The following is a 22,928-nucleotide window of genomic DNA, read 5'->3' on the forward strand; positions in this document are numbered from 1 at the left end:
CCAGATAAGCTAAAAACACGATAAATAATTTTGAAAATTTTTTGTTGTGCTTCGGGTTATTACGAGATATTTCTAAATTAAATTAGTTGCAATTTCGGACAAGTATCGGTCGTATTGTTCAGTTAATAGTTGGCAAGAGAAGAATCAATTTAAATAAAAAGAAAATTGCATTTCTAGGTGAGCAAAATGTTCATCATAGCAAGTTTTCTGTTTCATTTCATTCTCACGTAATTTATAGATCGTTGAATCAAGTATCTAAAACATTAATTTTTTTCTTTAATAAGGTTTAGTCAGATTTCTTACTTACAGCTCTTTTATCATGTTTATTTTTGTTCCTTACTTGTTTCGTAACTATTAGTGATGACAGGTTCAAAACTGGCAATCTAACTTGGTTTTACATCTTTCTCTTTTTTAGAGTAACAAATCAACTCTTCAATGGGTGATAATATCAAGTTTCTATTGTTTTCATTGCTTTCATTTGGAACAATTACCCTAATTATTACATAGCTTCTGGTCACCACAAAAAGAGCAATTGTGGTGCCAGAAATATTGCCATCCACATTCGAATCCCTCTATATCATTAAAATGGTCCTCAAAACCATACTTAAGAGCCATTTAAACGGGCACAGGCACCTATTTTGTCAGTCAAGGATTTTCGTACGGTTATATCTCCTTGAACATGTGATTTATTTACCTACTCTCAAAATAAACACTTAATTAGTGACTGATAATTTTGCGACCAAAATCGAAATTTTAGGTGCTACATTTAATACTATGTAACTGATCCCGGTTTAACTTTACCGAACACGATTAGTACCTCAAAAACATTAAAATTGGTTTACCGCAGTAAACGTAATTGAGTTTCGTATTAAAACGAACGAAGAGAGGAATTTGGTAGGAACTTCAATATTAATTTCATACGAGGAAGTTTGTGAGAGTTTTAGCTCTACAAACTCTAGAGCTCCTAATTGATGGAATTTCATAGGCAAATATGTATTTCAGCACAGTGTGTTACACAAATATTATCTTTTAAAATGTTGAGAAAGCGGGAGCTCCAAATAGAGCTAAAAAACGGGTTATACTATACACATGTCATACATACCGAAAGAAAACAAAGCACGTTCGCTGCTACGACAACCTGACAACAAAAAGGACCTGCAGGACTTTCGTTCCTTGCAGAAAATGTTTCGGGACGTCAACGGCACCGCACCATTTCAAAATAGTCCAAGTCGAATTACTCTCGTTCCAGATAACACAGACAGACCTTAAACTATTTATTTGAAATAAATGGATCCTCGCCATATTTGTTAGTTGCATGAGAAACCTAAACGCAGTAAATTCCGTAGTCGGTTTCAACGCAATCATATCTCATAACTAGCTAATGACTTCAATGTAAACACACACTAGATTGCCTTCAGAAAATCCAAATTGTTGAAATTGAAGTAATCCTGATGTATGTGTGTGTGTTTACACAAGTTATTAGAGTCGTTGTTGATAGTTGAGAGTAAGTTTTGTTGTCGTTGCTATATGACGAAGAAAATCGTTAGGTAAATTTTGAGGTCATCCCTGGTAAATAGGCCGGTTGTTAACCGCAAATTCAATTGATTCGGATAAAAGAGGTGTAGGTCGTGGGGATTGCCGGGAATCGTTGAGTTGGTAAGCATTATCCTGTATGTATTTAGTACATCGAAGTCAATAAACAAATTTCTTTAGATGCTGAGCAGTCAGAAAAATAACTTCATACGTGTGAACGTACTAGGGTGATCGACCAAACCATAGTGATCTCATACTAATCTCTAGTCCGCACTCTGGAAAAGAAAAGATTGTCATAACGTTTCCATTTTATTTAATGGTAAAACGATGACGTGTAACAGTGCTTCTCGTACAATGTTCAGACTATAATATATTTTGTATAACGATCTGATTTGTTAAAAAGCGGAGATTTGCTTTTATCTTTTTAACAAATTCAATTTCTTGATATTCTAGAAATGGTTTTTTTTCGGAATTCGATGATTATCCAAAGAACCCGAAAAGAAAGTCTGCAAATATCTGTAATTTCCTTTAGTTTACGCTTCTCGTTTCTTGGTCATCTGATGGTAATCTCGTTTTCAAATTTCTTTGTGTCACCCAGATAGATGGATAGATAGCTTCAGATAGATATTTCTCGAGCAGTAAGGGCTCCTCTTCCCTTCTTGGGTTGTTCTACTCTACCAGAAAATTGTTTTTCATATTTTTATTTGATATTGGGTTTCCTTGATATTCTAATTTCATTCAAATATTGAAGATTTAGGTTCTCATTTTATCAAAGATAACGCCCCAAGAACCAACCCCATAATAAAAAAATATAGAGAAAACCTTCAAATTAGATTTTTTTTAAAATAATCTTTCTAACACTAATATTATATCTCACAAAGATTAAACAAATCCTCAAAACTTTCCAAAAAATTCCTTAAATTATCTGCTATCAAGGATCGCCTAAACACTCAAACCCTTCACTAAAATACTACCATTCTAAAATTGTATCAAATAACTGAAAATACATATATTTAAAATTTTAAAAATCTTTGGAAACTACCTCAAATAACTCTTCGCTTTTACAGCAGACAAAATATTACGAAATATTGAAAAAATATTATCTTTTCAACTTAAAATTAGCCATAAAAAATACTCTAAAATCTTATCAAAATTTTGACGAAAGTGATATTAGAATTTCTAAAAAAATGTCCAAGATATGACCAATAAATATGTATATAGAAAATCTTCAAATTTACTTTTAAAATTATAGAACGTCTCAAAGATTTGAAAAAATTTCTAATATTAAGAATCGCATTGCCTTAAAGAATCTAAAATCCAAAGTCTGTAAGAAAACTGCTTTAAGATGTCGGAAAAAAAGTCTCTCAAATCTCCTCAATAAATCTACAGAAACCATGGCACCTATGTGGATCCCAAACAACGCTAAACAAAAAGAAAGCAAAAAAGTTCTTGAAATGCATTTTTTCTGGGTGCCATTTTTTTGCCTCTAAAAAATGCACCGCATTTTTTCCATTTAACAAAATCTAAATCTCCTGCTATTTACAAGAAAGTCATACTGAACCTTCTTATACTTAAATTGAATATATTATATATTTACATCATGAAATTCATTTTTGACAAATATTATTTCTTTGTATGTAATGTCGCTTTTGTTGAGAACTTGCCAAGTAAGCTCTTTTGTGAGAATTCCAAACAAATTTGCTTAACCAGTAGCAAGTACAGCACTTTTTATTCAAACCGTTATATTTTACCTCTACATTTCCATTCAATCCCGTTTTGTACGGAGACATAAAAGAAACCTAATACATTTTTATTATGTTTTGTTTGCGAGTTAGAGTGGCGTTTTTTGAAACTCCCCGCCGTATATTCCAGATATCATGTGGATTGCAAAAATTTACAGGCACGTCAACCAACTTTCCAGAACTTCGTGTTCCTGTTAAATGTAGGGTTTGTGGGACGAATTCCGCTTGAAAAAATTTTAATTTAGTTTCAAACAGAAGAACCCTCGAACGAAGACTGAATTCCGATTTAGGTAAATTTCCGAGTGATTTTTTTTGGGGGTAGGCATGACCGTCGGTACGAACTTCTTTTGAATGTAAATTAAGTACATTATCAAAAATTAGTTGAAAAATAATTCAAAACGAAGTGATTTTATTGTAAAAATCCAGAAAGGCTTATACTTTTTGTGTGTTTCAGACCACTATTTTCACGTGTTCAATGTCATTAAACGGTCAAATTGACTTAAAACCGGTAAAAGTATTGATTTTATCTGCGATTCACTTATCAATAGCCAAAACAAAGTAAATGACATTGGAGAGACAAATTATCCATGTTAAAAAATTATTGACTGCAAAAAGTATTTATGAAGTTGAACACAACCGGTCCAACTCATCAGCCATCAGTTCAACTTCAACTTGAAATTTCTAATGTAGACGGATTTTTAAAATTTTTCGTTCCTAAAAACAAGATATTCTTCAATTCTACCATTGCAGAAGAAATAATCAAAATTTTCTTTTTTTAATTGATTTTAGATTATTTTACAAAGGCAATGTAGACTAAAAATCGTCGAACATCGACTTTAAGAATCAATGGTGGAGTTGTGTGCACATTATTTAGACAGATAGAAAATCGGTCTCGCTTTAGAAGCAATAATTCAAATCAGAAAACGCTAATGGCATAACGGAATTGAAGCTTTTGAAATTAATGTCACTGAAAATTTAAAATTAGATTTTAGAAAATTATAGCCTATTCCTCATATCTTGAAGATTTTTGTTTGAGAAGGGATTAAGGTTGTTTCGTTTCGAGAGTTTCTATGCAACTTCTTTGGCAGGTGTAGTAAATTCACGTTTGAATTTTATACATATTTAAATTTAGCATAAGTGACAAAGCATTGTTTTGCCCTCGTACTCATTCGCAAAAATATAATTCTACTCGAAACGTTCGTAATTCAAAGTCGCTTGAAACAGCAATGTGAAGGGCGTGAAATATGGAAAAATGTCTGCATTCATGGGCTTTAATAAATGACGGCAAAACATTGGTATAACACACGCTACTAAAATTTACTTATGATTGATACATAGCACACCGGTTACAGTGGGATTAAATACTGGGCATTCATTGTCCGTTTTTTCAATTCTTTATTGTTGAATTGTGAAGATCAAAGAGCTGTTACTTTCGGTAATTAACTGGAAGAAGAAATAACTCAATTTATGTCAAGGTCTTTGTCTTATTTTGTCTTTTGAAAAGCAGTTCATTAAAGCAAATCCACTAATTAAAACCTTTTTCGTTTTATTCTTTAATATCCATGTTACAACCAAATTGGACAAAAAAAAAACGCTTTAATAGCTCTAGCTGAAATCCCGTGCTTAGCAAACTTACCATAACAATGAAGAGACTTTCCTATCGTTCTCTGAGCGAGATTTTCCCTTGAAAACTCTTTGGGATTGGAGTCTGGAAATTCGCTCTACAGCACGATAATAAATGGTCTGAGCTTTTTAAAAATCACTTAACTTTTTCTAAGAGCTTATGCAATGACAACAACGCTCATATTTTAGTCTTGCAAATTAAGGATAGCAGTACGGTTGGCTCTGGAGTTTAATAAAAAGAGAAACACAACTAGAAAAAGTTGGAGGCACAGTTTTATGATCATAGTTCAGAAACGCCTCAGCTGAATAAGAACTGGAATTGGACATATCCCATATGAATAGCATTGCGATCACCAAGTGTCACAAATGTAATGCATTTTTTAAAATAGAAATTTGGCAAACAGTACGTCGGCCTTCTAAAAAAATGGAATTAAGGTTAATAGTTAGTTACGTGTAAAGGGTTGAAAAATTCCCGATTCTGGAGTTATTCGGTCAAGGACGAAATTCTTCGTTCGGCCCGCAGTACGTTATATGTACAAATTATATTTTTTCATCTTCTACATGCAAGTAAAATATAATACTTAGTTATTTCATTAAAGGCAGCTGAAAAATTCACACGCGTTATATTTTATTTTACGGCCCGTTACTAGGAGCTACAGGCATTACTGTAACACGACGGTAGAAAAATAAATGAAATCAAATTAACTTAAAAACGTTATTATATGTAATAAGTCACCTTATATATAAGTAAAAAAATTCCAATTCCAGGCAGAATTATAAATTCAGTGGTTTTACTTCGTCAAAAGACAATAATTTCAAAATTTCGAAAAGAAATTCAAAATGTAATTTAATTATTCTAATTCGAGATGCAAAAAGTAAATCCACTAATTCGAGATGGCATTTAAGTTTTGTAGTTTTACTTTATGGTAGGTAAAATGCAAACATCGCCAAAAATATGTAAATCTCGGGAAGGAAGCCAAATTAGGCGGTTCCAACTCACGGTACAAAAAATAAAAAATATTAAATCTTAGGTAGAAATGCAGATTTTGTGATTTTGGTCCGTAGCCTAAATGAAAAAAAATCAGACTACAAAACCAAATACGGGGGATCTAGTTCTCGATACACAGAGCAAAAATGACAAATGTGACAATTCAAGACAATCAAAGATAAATTGGGTAAACCACACTCATGAAGTAGGCGCACTTAACATACGTAGCTGCAAAACGTGATTTTGCAGTCACTGTCCAAAAATGTATTTTTATCCACTTATTTAATACATTCACTATAAATCAAATTTCAAAACTACATTTATGTTCTTCGTTAATTTCTTCAATTATCTGTTTTGTTTTGCGACTATTTATGTTCAATTTCAATCTCTATATACAGTAATAAATTGCAGGTAATGGAATGTATTACTTACTTCAGATTCAGTGTTCGTACTTCTGTGTAAACGCTAAAAGTTTCAAATTTAAAGTTTAATTTGGTAGAGGAAAACTTAACATCGTTTCAGACCTTTTAGGGTTTCGAAACAATTGTTAACTTAACAGGTTAACAAATTTGCATTTCTAAAGTTCCCACGGACTTAACAAAACTTCTGTAGTAGTAGTACTTGCCCTTAAAATGGCTCTAATAGCCAATGTAATTAGGAATGTTTGATTCGAAGAAGTTATCCATTGGACGGCGCCATCTTGGAATATTACCGAGATGGGTAATATCGTTTCAAAAATCATGACGAATTCCATGATTTCCAGTGGAACATTTCGGCGAACTCGATTTCTAAGGTTCTGATATATCAGTGCCACGTCCCATACACCCCTTTTAGGTTATTTGTAACTCTGAATAGCTCAGGCGACATTCACGAGATTAGGAAATATTTTTCATGGCAGCGCTTTTGCATTGAAAACGTTCTGCATATGGATTTCATTCGGGACGCTCCCATTCACATCGCTATTCGTTTGAGAAGAAAAGAATGCCGCCATTTATAATTTAGTCTTTAAATATGCCACGTTCCAAAGTGTATTTTTTTATTATTAAAATGGCATAATCCGCTTTCAATTAAATTTACGCCAACAAACAAACCCTCTAGATCCGTATATGCTTTTAAAAGAGGGCTGCTTTCGGAGTTTACCTTGGAGATTTACGTTATTTTAATTTCATTGAAATAATGTAAATCTGGAAAGGTAAAACGAATATTAGGAACTCTTGTCTCCGGGATTAAAACAGAGTCTCAGCGAGCTCGAGTGCTTTTTAGTTAATTTAAGGTTGAATGTTTTTAATGAGATTTTTAGGGCTTTTATGTTCCTGTAGTGCTCAGAGTACGGGGTAAATATTGCGGAAAATGAACTTGATTTCCAGGGTACAAATACACGGAATAAACATAGTCATTAATAATTAATTGAATTTAATAATCATATTATGAAAAAGCAATTAATATGACCATAATAAAAATCAATTAAATACGTATTTAATTTAAATTAGTTAATACATTCAATTGAAAATGGCTACGGACAGATGAAATCACATTCCATTGCACAACGAAGGCAAATCAAGGCCGATAAACAAAAGATTGGTCAGGTGTTAATTTTTTTTATTCATAATGCTTCTTTTCGACGATGCCTTCAAAGAAATAAGATTCCGATGGTACCTTATTAGGCGTCGCAAAATTTTTATGTACCACTGTTGGGTAATACTCGTGAATCGAGTGAGTTTTTTTGCGTGTAATTATTGTGGAGAGAATATTTATAGTATATTAAGATGCAAGTTTCGTAAAGTTGTTGCAGACAGTTCAAGTTTGGGAAACGCGAAGCGAAGCGAAGAGAGTTAATTTAGGTTAGACGAAGAATTTTTAAGATGGATAAAAAATACATAAGTGTGATGGACTACCTGATTGACCTAAGCTAAAATAGTAAAAGCTCTAAAGAAAATCAAAATAAGTCTTGACATGGAAAACCAATCTGATAAGATGCTCTGGACATTGAAAACTAACCGAACAAATCTTAACTACCTTGAATATACAGCGTGTCAGTTTGAAAACGAACCACATTCGATATTTCGGCCCTTATAGAAAATATGTAAATGTGAAAAAACACATTGTTTTTATTTTCATGGGAGACATTCTTTAAGTCAGTTTTCTTTTAACTTGCGTGAACCCTTTAGCAGGAGTGGAAACAACCACTAAAATCTTAAATGGGAAGAGGAGTTGAGTTATGCCTTATTTGAAAGGTCTTTCAGTTATTTTTCCAAATGTACCTATTTGTTCTTTTTAGAGACGCTTTCGAAAAATTATGTCCAAACGGTAAACAAGCTTAAGCATCAACTGTCTTGCAGAAAAATTGTTTATTATTGTTTTTCGTCTTCAAAATGCTCTCCATTATTTTAAACCGTATTAAAATCTGTTTTCAAAATTCAGTCTAACATTGACAAAAACTTCTACTTGAATTTCCCTACATACAGTTGCAATTATTATTTTCAACCCTTCCAAATTTCATTTTCACTTAAAACATTAATAAACTATTTTTTACAACACAATTGATACCTAAGCTTGTTTACTGTTTGGACACTATTTGTCGAAAACCTCTCTAAAAAAAAACGACCGGGTACATTTGGGAAGGTAATTGAAAGACCTTTCAAATGAGGTATAATTCAGTTTTCCTTTCCATTTAATATTTCAGTGATTGTTTCCATTCCCGCTAGGGGGAGCTGCAATTTAATAGACAACCGAGTTAAAGAATGTCCCCCTTGAAAATAAAATCGACGTATTTTTGTATATTTACATATTTTCCATAAAGACCGAAATATCGAAAGCGGTTAGTTTTCAAATTGATACGCTGTAATTAATTACTTATAGAAAATATTAAACTGAAAATTCAGTAATTCGAAATATTTATAACAAATCGGACCAAACAATAAAAAACAAATTCTTGTTGAGTTCAGTTTGTTAAGAAAGCTTAAGGAAACTTCTACAAAAACTTAAAAGTTACTACAAAAAAAATTAAATTTCTGCATAGAGCAAGTTCATGGAGCCTGAACAAATGTTAGTAAGGTGAGCTACTTGTATTAACTTTCTTCAAACATTTGAAAAAGCTTAATATCAGTCCAGAATAGTCAAATCACCCATATATTTTTCAAGTATGTACTCTACTGTCAATTCAAGTAAAGTACTTTATAAAGATATCAAACTAATTCACTTGATGAACCTTTAGAAGACCTTATGAGAGTGTGTTCCCTGTGGAATTTTTGGACTATATTTCCAAAAAGACTTTAATGCACATTAGGTTTGACAATTTAGGACAATCATATGTATTTCATAGCAGCTAGGTAAATCAATTTTTAAGTGAATAGAGATAGCATCAGTGTTTTCACTAACATGTAATAATAATAAATAGTTGTACTGGAATTTTCGGAAATAAACTCATTGGTAGGCGTCAGACAGATACCAGTGTTGAAAATCCCAAGCTTTATCAAACCCTCGTTGTGACAAATAAAAATAGAAATATACAAATTCCTCCTAAGTACACGGCACCAATTTAAACATTATTAATAATAGGGATGTCAGTATTCCGTGCCAGAAATGCCAGATGTAAGTTCGCTTAATTACGCCACTTGTGTTGTATGGGAAACTGTAGTAATTGGACACATCATTTTCTAACTAATCCACTTCAACTGTTTGAATTAATGACCATTCAATGGACTGAATTAATGAAGTAATCCCCATTGGACAAAATTGCTCTGTATTTAACAGGTGACCATTAGAAGGAAACCTTGAAGTTGGCGAACTGTAAACGTAGGGCGTTGATTAAGAAATTTACCACTATCATCAACCATCTGACTAACCGCATGAATTGAGCCAAGACCTCTCTCGTATTTTAACGCATATTTGAGGTTTTTTTTGATGATCGCCCTTTATTTTTTGGTAATAGCGCAATTTATTTTTCTACAAATTGTGACTTATTAATATAATAAGGTTCACATAGGATTCGAACACACAATAAATCAAACCCGGCAAAAATATTGCCTTTGAAGCCCAACAGTCAAACTAATTTATAATTCGAATTTTAACACTGTAAGCAATTTGGCACACTTGCCTGAATAAATTAAAATCCAGGTTATTTATTTGTTTTGGATGTTCTGAGTTGGCTGCTTCCTGAAGTCGTGAACTAATGAATTATAAATTGCGTCCACTAATAGGCCAAATTAAAAAGTAATTTTCAAAATTTTGAATTGAAAACCACAAACATAACTAAAAATTTGAAAGACTTACCTTTGGAAGTAATTCAGTGAGGTCGGCGGAAGAATACCCGTTTCCCACGTGTCTGAAAAAGAAAATAAATGAATTATTGGATAATCAGTATTACTTAGCAACAATGCATAGGAATAGTGAATAATGTATACATATTAGCATATTTCCTTTACATAAACGAGGTGTCAATTTCCTGGAAGTTGCAAATAACACCTTCGAAATATTACGAATGCGTTATCATCATATGCTAGAGACCAAATATGGTGAAAGTCAAGATGATAGAACAATGTATATTGGTACATGGAATAAAACATTGCTAAAGTGCAAACAGAGTCCTACCTGGTGGTGAAGAAGAGCAAAAGACACAACGACTTTACCCCGGAAACACCGTGTCACAACTGACCGATGGTCAAACCATCCTGTCGGTAGGAAGTGACCCACAGGACAGCCACGTCCGAAACCTTATTGGTACGTGGACACCATTGATTGCCCCCAAGTTGGGTTGCTATAGCGATTAGCTTCCGATACAAACAACCCTGGAAGATGATGGGGGCATGGTGTTGCCACCCCTTTTGGGAATTTTGCAGTGGCGGAACCAAGGGTAGAGGTAAATGGCAGATTAACAATAAAGGGAAACCTGTACGGGGAAAAGAAAATTGGGTTCTAGAAACTAATCAAATCCTGCGTCGAAGACCATTGAAATTTATGGTATTATGCTCTAATTTCCTGAATCGCAAAAAAATTAATTAGAAACAAATGTACGAGGGTGGTAAAGTTTCAACACCAAACTCAAGTAAACCAAAAACTATCAGTGTATCTCCTAAAGAAATTTCCTGTGGTGGGTTTCTAAGAGAATAAGAAACAATAAAATTTTCATTCGTTTTGAGAAGATTAATTATCATATTATAATGTAAAATTTTTTGTTAAATTCAACATTACAAAAAAATTAAAGCAAGCTTTTAGAAAGATTATTTTAAGCCATAAGAAGCATCAGTGCTTATGCTGATGATCCTGAAAATATTAGTTCAATTCTTCCTAAGTTTGAGCAACCAAAGGACTCAACACAGGGTGAATAGGTTTTGTATAGAGAGGATATAACAACTCATTTTAACCCAACTAAATTGTTTAGGTAAAAATAAATTTCATTCATTGAATTGTACAAATAATGAAATTCAAATACAAATGGAGCAAACAAAATACATAATTATCATTATTTTAATAGAGATTTAATACATAATTAAAAATCGTGATTTATTCCTTTTTTAGTGTATCTTTGCCTTTTTTCCGGCCTTTGGAAAATTAATTCGTATTTCGGACTTTTCTAAAATTCAATTGTCAACATTATTCTTGAGAATCTATTTTGGACAAAATAATCCATGAAACCTCCTATATTTTTAGGCTATCTTTGAACATAGTGATTTTCTCTAAGACCAGAAAAGTAATGACGAATTTCAAAATTTGAAGAAAAACCAATGAATAAAATTGAATTCCTGAATAACTTCAAGTCTATAATTGGAATTTCTTATTTTTCTAAAGACAAATTTGGATCTGTGATGTTCCATGAATATCTCTATGTCTTAAATAATGAGTTAAATTTGCTTGGTCCCAGAAATATTACCTTGAATATCCACAATATTTAGGGCAAGATTTAGAGATAATCTTGAATTTCAAAATTGGAATCTCTGAATTTAAGCAATCAACGCGACATTTTAAAATTTTAAGAATTTTTAAAATTGTGGGTACAATTTTGCATTTCAACAATTTCAGAAATTGTCTCAACAATTTTATAGAAGATCTGGAAGTTTAAAAATTCTAGTATTTCATCAAAATATAGGAATATGCTAACTTATATTGGAAAAATGCGAGTGGATACAATAGAAAATGCTAAATGAATTTATTTTGGTATCACCTCTCCTTAATAGAGCCCCGAAGAAAAAATCTAAGGGATATAAGTGTGGCACTCTTGTCACCCTCTCTATGGCATCAGGATTCCGTAATCAAATTCAAGTGTAAACCACTTCTAATCTGTATACATATGATAAAGTGATATGACCTAAATACATTTTTTCACTTAATTATTTCAAAAACTTTTATGTTCTTTTTAATTTAAGTATAGGTCATGCCACACATAAAACATGCCTGAAATTGTATACAGCATTCAACGAGATAAGAACTGGACAGTCCAATTAAAAAATCAAAACTGACAGTAGTATAATTTTTTTAGTCACTCTGTATAGTTTTAATATGTATACAAAACGAATACTAAACTGATGTGTTTGAGCGATTTCACTTAAATCGCTGTATTCCGAAGATTTTTGATATATTCCATACTAAAACACAATGCTGTGCATTTTACATATCGATCAAATATCATGTTTAACAGCTGTGTTAATTTCAGATATCTTTTAAATGAAATCTCCAAAGACATTTAAAGAAAAGTAAAAATCTTTAATTGTAAGGACGTAGACTCGGACGTAGGTATGTCGTGTTCGGCTAAATACTAAACCTCAGCCCCACTTAAGAAATTAGGCTAATGTCGACCTGAATTCCAATTTGCGACGGACACCAATGACCAACTGTTGAATGGCTAATGGACGCTTGCCAGAATATAACCAAATATAGGTCAATTTTTTCTGTTGAATCGAAAATGTTTTATATCTATGGCAAAATGAATTCCACCTTGATGACAGCTGGGTCATTATCGATAAATATTTTATTAAACAACCAGCAAATTGAATACCCTCAAACGGTCAAACGAAGGACGAATCTTTTGTTTTAATATTTCAAGGGTATTAAACGAGGGTTGTAGAAAAGTCTTTGTACTTCTACAATCAAAAACAACGGTTTATCAATCAAAATGTTAACTTCCTGCATTTATGTATTAAAAAACAAAAATAAGGACAAACAATTAAACATTGAACAACATTTTTACAGAGTCAAAACAAATAAATCATTACGAAAGGACAATTTTAAGTACAAGCTACAATACCTCATATGGATGTGTGTTGTTATCTGCCACGACATTCCCTATCGATTAACGTTTAAAATTCTGTATTGTCCATTTGGAAAATTGTTCTGAATTATAGTTCCATTTATGCGGAAAAATATATTACCAGAGGTTAACATGACCTAAAGTTGAGAATTTCATTGAATGTATACATCAGTCTCTTTTTTCCTCCATACTTATCTTTTATATAATAATGGGGTTTTTAGACCGTAAAGTGAAGGATATTTTACCGCAGTCCCTGGAGAAATCAACCATCTTCACATTGTTGAGTTTCAGATTCTTACCCTTATGAATTAGTTATCATTGCAGAAGATGTTTTGAATATCTACAATTTGTTTTCATGTGGTAATTTGCCGCAGTAGAGATGGTAATAATCATACAAAAATTTGTAATAATGATAAATGAGAATAGATTCTGAAGAAGTTATAAAAATATAAACTGTTAAAGTTGATCAACCTTTTTTCACAAGTCAGAAAAGAATAAAGAAAATAATTAAATTTCTAGAATTTTATTAAATTTTGCTAGAGAAGCAAAAATTAAAATCTCGCTGAACTTAGTAATATTCCTATTTAAAAAATGAAAAATTGGATGCAAAATTATAGAAGCAAAGAAGTTTTATTAAACCTACTAAGTGGTATAGAAATTCAGTATTGGATTGAATTTTCTACATAAAGCTTAATTTGGCTTAATTATGTACATATTTTTGAATGTGAAGTAATTCCTCGACGTTCACATTACCGCATGTAAGTCATATCTTCACGAGACATTCTTGACACTCCAAATTTAAGCTGTTTTGGTCAAATCTATATTCATTCAGTAGAGATTTAGTTCAGACGTGCTGTGTGATAGTTATTTACACTTTGTGAATTTTTTTAATTGTAATTCGTCTATATTTTGAGCCAGTTTTCGTGTTCCCACGTCATTCAAGGGTACCGAATTCTAATTGTTCAGGTCAAGATTTAAATCTCGATTCTTTCGACTATGTGAAGTGGCGGCAAATGTTATGTTTCCCCTTGCATGTATTCAATAATTCCTCGTTGTTCATACCATGTAAAATTTGTTCATTAAAATTGGAACACCTTCGGCATTCAATCATCCTTCAGTTGGTCATGGTACAGCTTCTGGGCATATTCTGTCAAAACTACAATAACTCAAAATTTAGAACCGTTTTTCGAACTTGAACAATGATTAAGAAAACAGACTTAAACTTGCCGAACTATTCTGTCGAAATTCGAGCAATATTTGACATTTAGCGCTGTATTCGATCAGGATTTTAGAAATAGCTTCTTCGTACCATAGAGATCACTTATGGTCTGAAAAATGCCCTAACAAACCATTAACGAAATTTTAATATTCCACCAATTCCACCACCAAATCGTCTGCAATGTTTAAGGTTGGAAAAAATCACAAAAACTCTCTATCTTTAGGTATTTAATTGGCAGTTGTCGATAATAGAGAGCTGCGAAATTTCGTAAAATTGATTCATATTTTATGACTTGTGAAAATCACGCTTTTCGATTTACGTTAATTTTGTGACAATCCCTATACATTTAATTCTAGAACATATTCTAAACGGGCACAAAAATGCGCATCTTTTTTCTCATTTGACTCACCTTGTATCTCATACCGTTTCCATAATCTAAATGGAACTTACTTTATTTGGGACACTCGGTATATCAATTATTATTTAACTCAAGAAATAAGTTTCTTGTCAAAACAATTCAAATTAAATCATCCTGTATATAAAGTTGAATACCTTTTTCCTACTGAAAACCAATAAATAGTAGATTGAGTTCTTTACCAGATTTAAAAACGAAATTAAAATTCTTTTCGTTATTCATTTGGTTCATCTAAATCTACTTATATCCACTCGATAAGGTCCAGCAGAGTTTTATCTTTGTTATTTCAATAGAAATTCAACCAAAGATTTTAATGTACATGATGTTGGTTAGATTGTTTCTACTAAAATAACTACTAGTCAGTCAATTGGCCCACGAAGCTTGCCGATATGGAAATAAAACTCTTCGCACTTCAGCGAATTTCCATTAAACTGACAAAATAGGAAAATAACTTAACATAAAGAAACATATATACAATTACTTATTGACAGTATCCTAATCTATAAGTTATTGAAATTTGAGGAGCTGTAGATTTTATCGTATAGGAGATTGAATGGAATTTCTACCAAAATAATAACCAGCCAGTAAATTGGATATTTTGCCAGACCTAACAACAATATTCAAAATTTTTCAAGCTTTTGTAAAGTTTCTACTCAACTAGTAACGAAAAAAAGGTTATAAAGTCTCAATTCAATAATTATCGGCTCAAGATCTATAATGTACAAATGATCAACATTTGGAAACTGTAGATCAGTGCGTATAAGTTATGTGAAATCGTTTTCTACTAAAATAACAACCAGCTAGTAAATACGTTTTTCAACAGACTTAAGAACAACAAGAATATTCAGGTTCCAGTTGATTTTCTACTAAACTAATAACCATGACACCACATAATCCCTAGTACTATCTATCCGACAAATTTGCGAAACTGTGGATTTTGGTATCTGAAAGTCAAGATAAAACTTTTTTCTGCTAAAACAAACATCAAGCAACTTAATAGCGCAATAAAGTATGTTATGGTTTTCACTGAGTATCTACAAAACTTTCACATTTAATATACAGGATCCTCAGGAACAGTACGTCAGGCTTCCTTAATTTCTATACTAATAGAGTTAATAGCTTTTTTCTTTTGCAGGATTACACAGCACATAAAGGCGTATTTCCAGAAATTGTTTTCTAACTTACAGAGTGATCTCAAATAGTGTGACGATATACAACTTGGTTATTTTAAATGGAACCTACCAATTTTTTTGCCACTTTAGGATTTCTCGTTAAATTTTAAAGTAAGTTTATGTAAAGTGTTCTTTTTTTAAAATTTATCGTTTCCAAGTTATTCGGAAAAATTTGATAGCTGCAAAGCTCCACGGAAATCGATATAATGCGCTAACCGTTATGAATTTCGGAATCAGTCTTCTGGAGCTCAAAGAGGGCCTAATAAGCTACGTTATGACGTGTTTAATTAAAAAAGCCCTCCACAACCGCCGAACTAGGGCTCCAAAGTTGCATGACTTCAAACCTCAATAACTTGCTTATTTCAAATGGAATGCACCAATTTTCTCGACAGTATCGTGTGCAAGATTAAAAAATCTGCAACTTTTGTTAACGTTACCCCATCTCTAAATCCAGCTATTTCTGAGTTCCAGAAAATTGCCCCTTTTTGGCTTCTAAATGTTTTGATAGTCATAAAATATGTCAAAATGACAACAATATACAACAACTGGAAATAATAAAAAATATGGAAACAGTTATTTTCACACAGAGAAACCACATCTTCTCTACCGGATTCCATCAACTTTAAATTCAAAAATAAAAAAATAATAATTGACTAACTTTAAATTCACATTACATTAATCTAAGTTCGCAATTATAATCCTAACGATTTCATCTTAAGAGACGTTTAAAATGTCATCCACCTTACTCAAGATATTTCTTGATCCTAATATGAAACGATCTATCCAAGTTTTTCAGCATTGCAGGTGTAATTGTGGCAAAAGCATGGGTATTTCTTTATCGCATGTTGTCTTGAGTTGTCAAAGGTTTCATATAAACATGTTCTTTAATGTACCCCATAAGAAATAAGGACCTTGGAGGCCATGCAACCGGTCCACCCCTCCCAATCCATCGATTTTTGAACATATTATCCAATATTACTAACTTGTGCCGAAAAATGCGGAGGAGCGCCATAGTGTTGAAACCAGATATTCTGTGTCTGAATATTTAAGGGTAAATTTTCAAGCAACATAGGTAAAATATATATTTGAAAAAAATTCAAAGTACTTTTGGCTATTAAGATGACCGTCAAGAGCCTACCACATAATGTCCAAGAATTTTTCACTAAACATCTATTGACCAACGGTGTTGGTAATTGATTTGCCGCATTACTTTCGGATTTTCCACAGAATAACAATGGAAATTATGCTTGTTGATATAACTTTTATTATGAAACGTAGCTTCATCGGAAAACAAAACGTTCATAAAAAAAAACAAGGATTTTCCCGTAAACGCAATTGTGCCCCGGTACAAAATTTAGTCCTGCACAGAAAGTCATTTTAATTCAGTGCCTCATATAACTGAATGATATACGTATGGAAATGATGTTCTTTTAATGTTCTGCACTGTGTCTGCACTGGCCTCTCACTTATTCCAACTTCTTTTGCTATCCGTGCCTGACTAATATTTAAATGTTCAGTGGCATTCAGCAACATCGCTAATTCGTTTGTCTCACTTCTAACAGTTTTTGTTCTTTTCTGTTCTTCATAGTCGACATTTTCAGTTTGCAGAAGTCGCTTAAGTAATCTACTAAAGCTGATGGCTTCTGGATAGCATCTCTCAGGAAACCGGGCTGCACGAGTTCTAATGGCCAGAAAACAATTTTCCTCACTTTCTCTCAAAACAAAAATCATATAAATCAACTCTTCTTTTGAAAAATTAATTATTTAGAATAAGAACGTCCGCAATTTTTGAAAACGAATACAAATAAAAATCTGAAAACTAAGAAATTATTTATTGTCTTATATCCATAACAACCGTAAACTACAAATTGTGATAAACGTACTTCATTAGTTAAAAAAGATGTTAGAAATTATCAAAATATTTAGAAACCAAAAAGGAGCAAATTTCTGAAACTCAAAAATGGCTGGGTTTAGGGATGGGGTAAAGTTAACAAAAGTTGTAGATTTTTGAATTTCGGACACGATACTGTCGAGAAAATTGGGGCATTCTGTTTGAAATAAGTAAGGAGGAAGAGTAAGGAGTTTTTAAAGTCAAAACGCAGCTTATTAGGTCCTCTTTGAGCTCGAGAAGACTGATTCCGAAATTCACAACGATTAGCGAAGAACATCGATTTCCGTGGAACCTTGCAGCTGTCAAAATTTTCAAATTTCTCTGAATAATTCGGAAACGGTAAATTTAAAAAATAGAACACTTTACATAAACTGACCTTAAAATTTAACGAAAAATCCGAAAATGGCAAAAAAGGGATGGGTCAAATTCTACATTAGAAAACAACTTCTGGAAATACGCCTTTATGTGCTATGTAATCCTACAGAAGAAAAAAATGTTAACTATATTGGTATAGAAGCTTAGGGAGTTTGACGCACTATTGCAGGACCCTCTATGCTTGTCTCTTAAAGTAAATCTTAAGATTTCTACCATATTAAACCGTTGCCAAATTTATTAGTAAGCTTGTAAGCAATTAAACATATAACTTCAGAAGTGGAAGAGAATAATAAAAAATGTCTTAAAATCTAGTAAAATATGTGTAATAGTTGAAATTAAAAAAAATATATGATGGGAAAAATGCAGAAACTATGAAACATTAAAGACTATTTTGTAAAGTAATAATGTGGTTTACAAAATTTAAGTTAGAAATTCACTCTCTCAACCGATACTTATGTCTAGAATTTCCTTTCGATGAGAAGTTCAGAACTGAATTCATTAAACAGCTCTGCACTCATCAGTTTTTTGAAGCTCCACCAGCATTTTTTTGAAGCCATCCAATTTCCTTAACAACCCGAACTTACTTGCTTACAATAAAACTTGCCTACTTTTCTCTCAAGCATGACGTGTCTTAGTCCAAGTAAATTCTAGTAATTTCTTCAACTAGTTTTTCATGTTCTTCTAATATTAGAGGCCTTCGTGTTTCGCCCCACAAACACAATTGTAAATATTTTATTCCTGAACCGACAGAGGGCTCCGCATCTGTCCTATCTCACGAACATTAAAATGCAAAAGGAACAAAACTTGTAATTACAAATTTCTGTTATTGAGGGTTATTATTTCAATTGCGTGTCTCCGTCTCATCTTGAAATATTCAACGTTCCACTTTATCCAGGTACAGCACGATCGATGCCCAGGCAAGTTTGTAACAATTTTTGAGGCAATAAATATTATAACGATATGATGGATTATGAGTTTTGCACGTTCCCAATGAGTTATGCTTAATTAATCATGACAGATTTTTCGGTGAAAGCGGATGCATCTATCTAAAAATGTTTGGATGAAAGCCAGTCATACACAGCTGTCCAAGCTAGACTGTACTGATTATTGTTAAATTACACACAGTGTCACCTTGAGTGCATAATATTACGCATTCAACGATTATTGATGACAGTTTACTCAAACTGTGCCAAAGTTGCAAGTTTCATCAATCATTTATTTATGGAGGTTTTTCATCAGCACTCATAAATTTCAGACCTTGCTTAACTATTAAATTTTAAACATAAATTTGCAAATTTTGCTCTACTATTGTTGATATTTTAATCAACAATCAGACATATCACACTTATGACATAATTCCGTTCGATTCGATTTACAGAAAAATTTGAATTTTATCTTCAACTATCATTCACCACAGAACTTGCTCTATTTCCTTGTCTGTGGCCTTAAGGTTACTCAAACAAAAATACGAAACAAACTACCGATTATTAGAAATAAATTGAGAAACAAACACCATATAAACTCTATGGGGAAATTTGTTTAATGTGTTTAGCCATTATGGTGGTTTTTATTTTAATATTCTAGGGAGGATATTATTTGACAAACGATGTTCCGTTGACGAGGACACAAATATGCCCTCGACAAGAAAAGTTTATTACAATATTTGGATTAGAAATGTTAATAATTTTTTAGGGGATAATTTGTATAATGAGAGTTGCAAGTTCATAATTTTTTATTGTTCATGTTACATTTTAAGGACTTTTCGAGAGTATAAGAGGGCTTTTAAGTTTCTTAGATTTTGATCACTTGCAGATTAGAAACCTTTCAATAGGTATCTAATTAAATAGAAGGGATAAATACCTTAAAAATCTCTTAGAGTTGAATAAAAACACACACATAGGCCAACCAACTTAGAGTACTAGATATCTACCGAAATATTAGAGAAATAAGACCGCAATACATCAATTTTCGAACAATTTCCAAAAATCATAAATGAAAAAACGCTCATTGTTTTCTACAACGTGCAATCTTTGAACGTGTTCTTTCATTGAAAAAATATCAATTTGGGAAAACTGAAATTATAAAGAAGTTCTGGACATCTATCAAAATATCAGTCAAATAAAGGAAAACCTACGTCAAATCAAAAAAAAAATTAGGAGGCTCTCTAAATGTGTTTTTTATTTAAAAAAAGGAAAAAAAAATTGTAATTAGAGGACCGTACGATACCTAATAAAACTAAAAAATAGCAGGAAACTGGCATGGTCTTGTACAAGATGCAACCCTCTACTCTGGATCCCATTTTAGATATGGCTCCCACAAATCGACTAATAATAAAAATAAAAGAATACAGAGGAACTACATCGTCTGATTGAAGCTCGTATACTATTCGGCAAGAAAGGCATAAGTTTAAAACAGTCAAAACTTTATTTCGAGGGCCGTCAGAACTTCCAACTCTGATCATAGGTAATGAATTCTATTGAAATATTTCTATGGTGACAATGCGGTATGAATAAAGATATTGTACAAATTCATTGAAGGACAACAAAGTCAGACCTCTCTTAGAACTGGTACCTTATGGTACCTACGTAACATGCCAACTTATAAATAGGAAATAAGTGCACCTAAACGCACCATTATCTAGTGGATGATTAAGAGACAAAATCATTCTCCGTGTTCATTCTTCTGCACATGAAATATTCCCCGAGTTAGAACATCAACACTTTATCTCTAGCAAGATCCACATGATTTTCAAAAGTTAAAAGAACTTTCACATCCAAAAACAACAAAAAAGCAGATTTGTTTATACAAAAGATGAAAGAACACAAATGAGTAATCGCTGGACAGTATGATGATGCTTTGTGCCAGATGGTGTGAGAGATAGAGGCATGAAGTTCAACAAACTTATGGGCTATACTAAACTACGGCAACTTTCTTTTGTTTATAGCTTTGGCCAAGTTTACCAGTACTTAGCAAACTCGACGTTTGATTTTTCCCATGCTGTTCCGCGAAGCGCTAACTAGACGTTAAAATCAAATCAAGCTATGCTAAGTTCAAAATCGATTCCTGAAAAGTGTCATTCAGAAGTGTCCGCCTTTAATGCATTTTCAGGACAATTAGTACCATGTCATCCTTATGATGGTCGACGTCGATCACAGAATGTCGCTATTACGATTAGTGGATCTCATTTTGTCGGTGGTCAAGAAAGAGATCAATTAGAGTAAATAACAACTCAATTTCTACTCTGTCCGAAAAGCTTTCTAATTGAACTAATTCCCCCCAATACAATAGAATCTAAATTTAAAATAAGCGAAACCATCACTGTTTAACGGCCAATAATTATTTCATGGCAATAAATTACTAATCCCTTGCATGTAGATAAGTATCACATCCAAACCGACCTAATCCATTATTCTAATAACAAACATCGGGAATCCCATTACACAATGGAAAATATGCCCATAAGAGGCAAAATCTACAATAAAACATGGGCTAGTTGCATTGGAGCGCAGAAATATCCTATCAGGAAAACGCCGATTACACAGCCTAGATATATGGTCAATTGTGTCCCCAAAACCCAATATCCATTATGGTCACTCCAATAATCATATCAAATCGTCATTGACGACGTCCATATTGCTGACGATGGTATCGCGTGTCCAGCTCCTAGACGTAGCCTAGCAACCTGTCTATTGCTACGACGTCGTCCGCTGCTAATGCTTAAATTTTTAATAGCCCACACCGTCCATCATTTATTCACCGGTGCCGATGATTATTGGTTCTTTAGTGGGACGGAGAAACTTGCTTACAGGAATTATTGGGCCTACTATAACAAGGACAAAAAAAACGAATGGTGTAGGACAACTTTTTCGACAATATGGCGAATGTGAGTTTAGAAAAGCAAAAACATGCGTAGCGTAAACTTCTAGTGATGTTTTTTGACAATATGGCGAAGGCCAAAATTAAGGACGTAAATATAATGTCGGTGGATTTAAATTGATGGTAGATAAAGCTACATAGTGAAACTAAGAAAACAATAACTATAACAAAAACTATATGCTTTGCAGATTCCTGATAGTTTATTTAATTTTTCTTATATTCTGGTCCACAAAAAATATTTTTGGTCGATTTTCTGTATTGAAAAGTAGGCCCTCAAATAGATGTCCTAAAAGGACGTTGGATTATTGGTTTTTTTTCCATTCCGATTCCGTTTCCTATGTAAAATACTCGTGTGCTTTAATATAGCCCTAATATCGCTCTAAAGTCTCGCACGCAATTTCATACTTAAGCAGTCCGCTTAGGCGATTCGGTTTCCCTACAACATCCCGTCGGGTTTTATTTCGTCCATTATAAACAATATCAATTTTTAATGTCACCGCGAATATGGGTCACATCTGTTTGTTTTAAGGTATTTCGAGAGCCCGGGGCTTCGGCTTTAATTTCCTTTCCTTGCGAGGATTGTGGCTGCTTCCGCAATGACAGTAACCGTTTCATCGAGCGCTAGAAGGAAACTATAAAATTTTGATTCTTGGACTTTTCGCATCGTCGTTTTTTCAGTCTTAACATTTGCTATAGTTTTTGGAAAACACTATATTATGAATGTTGATCCATCAGTTAATTTCTATACTTCGTCAATAACGTTAACGCCAATAAAGATACAGAAAGTCATTTCGAAAGTTAATTTTCCATAACACTAATTCACTTATAAATGTCTCGACAGGCGCCTTCAG

General features: G+C 32.7%; 1 protein-coding gene across 2 annotated transcripts in view; it reads right to left on the reverse strand.

The window, feature by feature from the left end:
• The window catches only part of HnRNP-K (Heterogeneous nuclear ribonucleoprotein K), an 88,205-nt gene that overhangs the window by 59,904 nt on the left and 5,373 nt on the right, over positions 1-22,928 (reverse strand). The window contains exons 1-2 of one of the 2 annotated variants that reach the window (XM_066397525.1): positions 10,477-10,500; positions 10,159-10,210 (exon numbers count right to left, since the gene is read on the reverse strand). The gene's annotated coding sequence lies outside the window, so the exon portion shown is untranslated. Of the gene's footprint in view, positions 1-10,158; positions 10,211-10,476; positions 10,501-22,928 lie in introns of those variants that run through there. The other variant, XM_066397524.1, reaches the window with a different exon arrangement.

Source organism: Euwallacea similis, chromosome 15, assembly GCF_039881205.1.
Source record: "Euwallacea similis isolate ESF13 chromosome 15, ESF131.1, whole genome shotgun sequence".
NCBI classification, from domain to species: Eukaryota; Metazoa; Arthropoda; class Insecta; order Coleoptera; family Curculionidae; genus Euwallacea; species Euwallacea similis.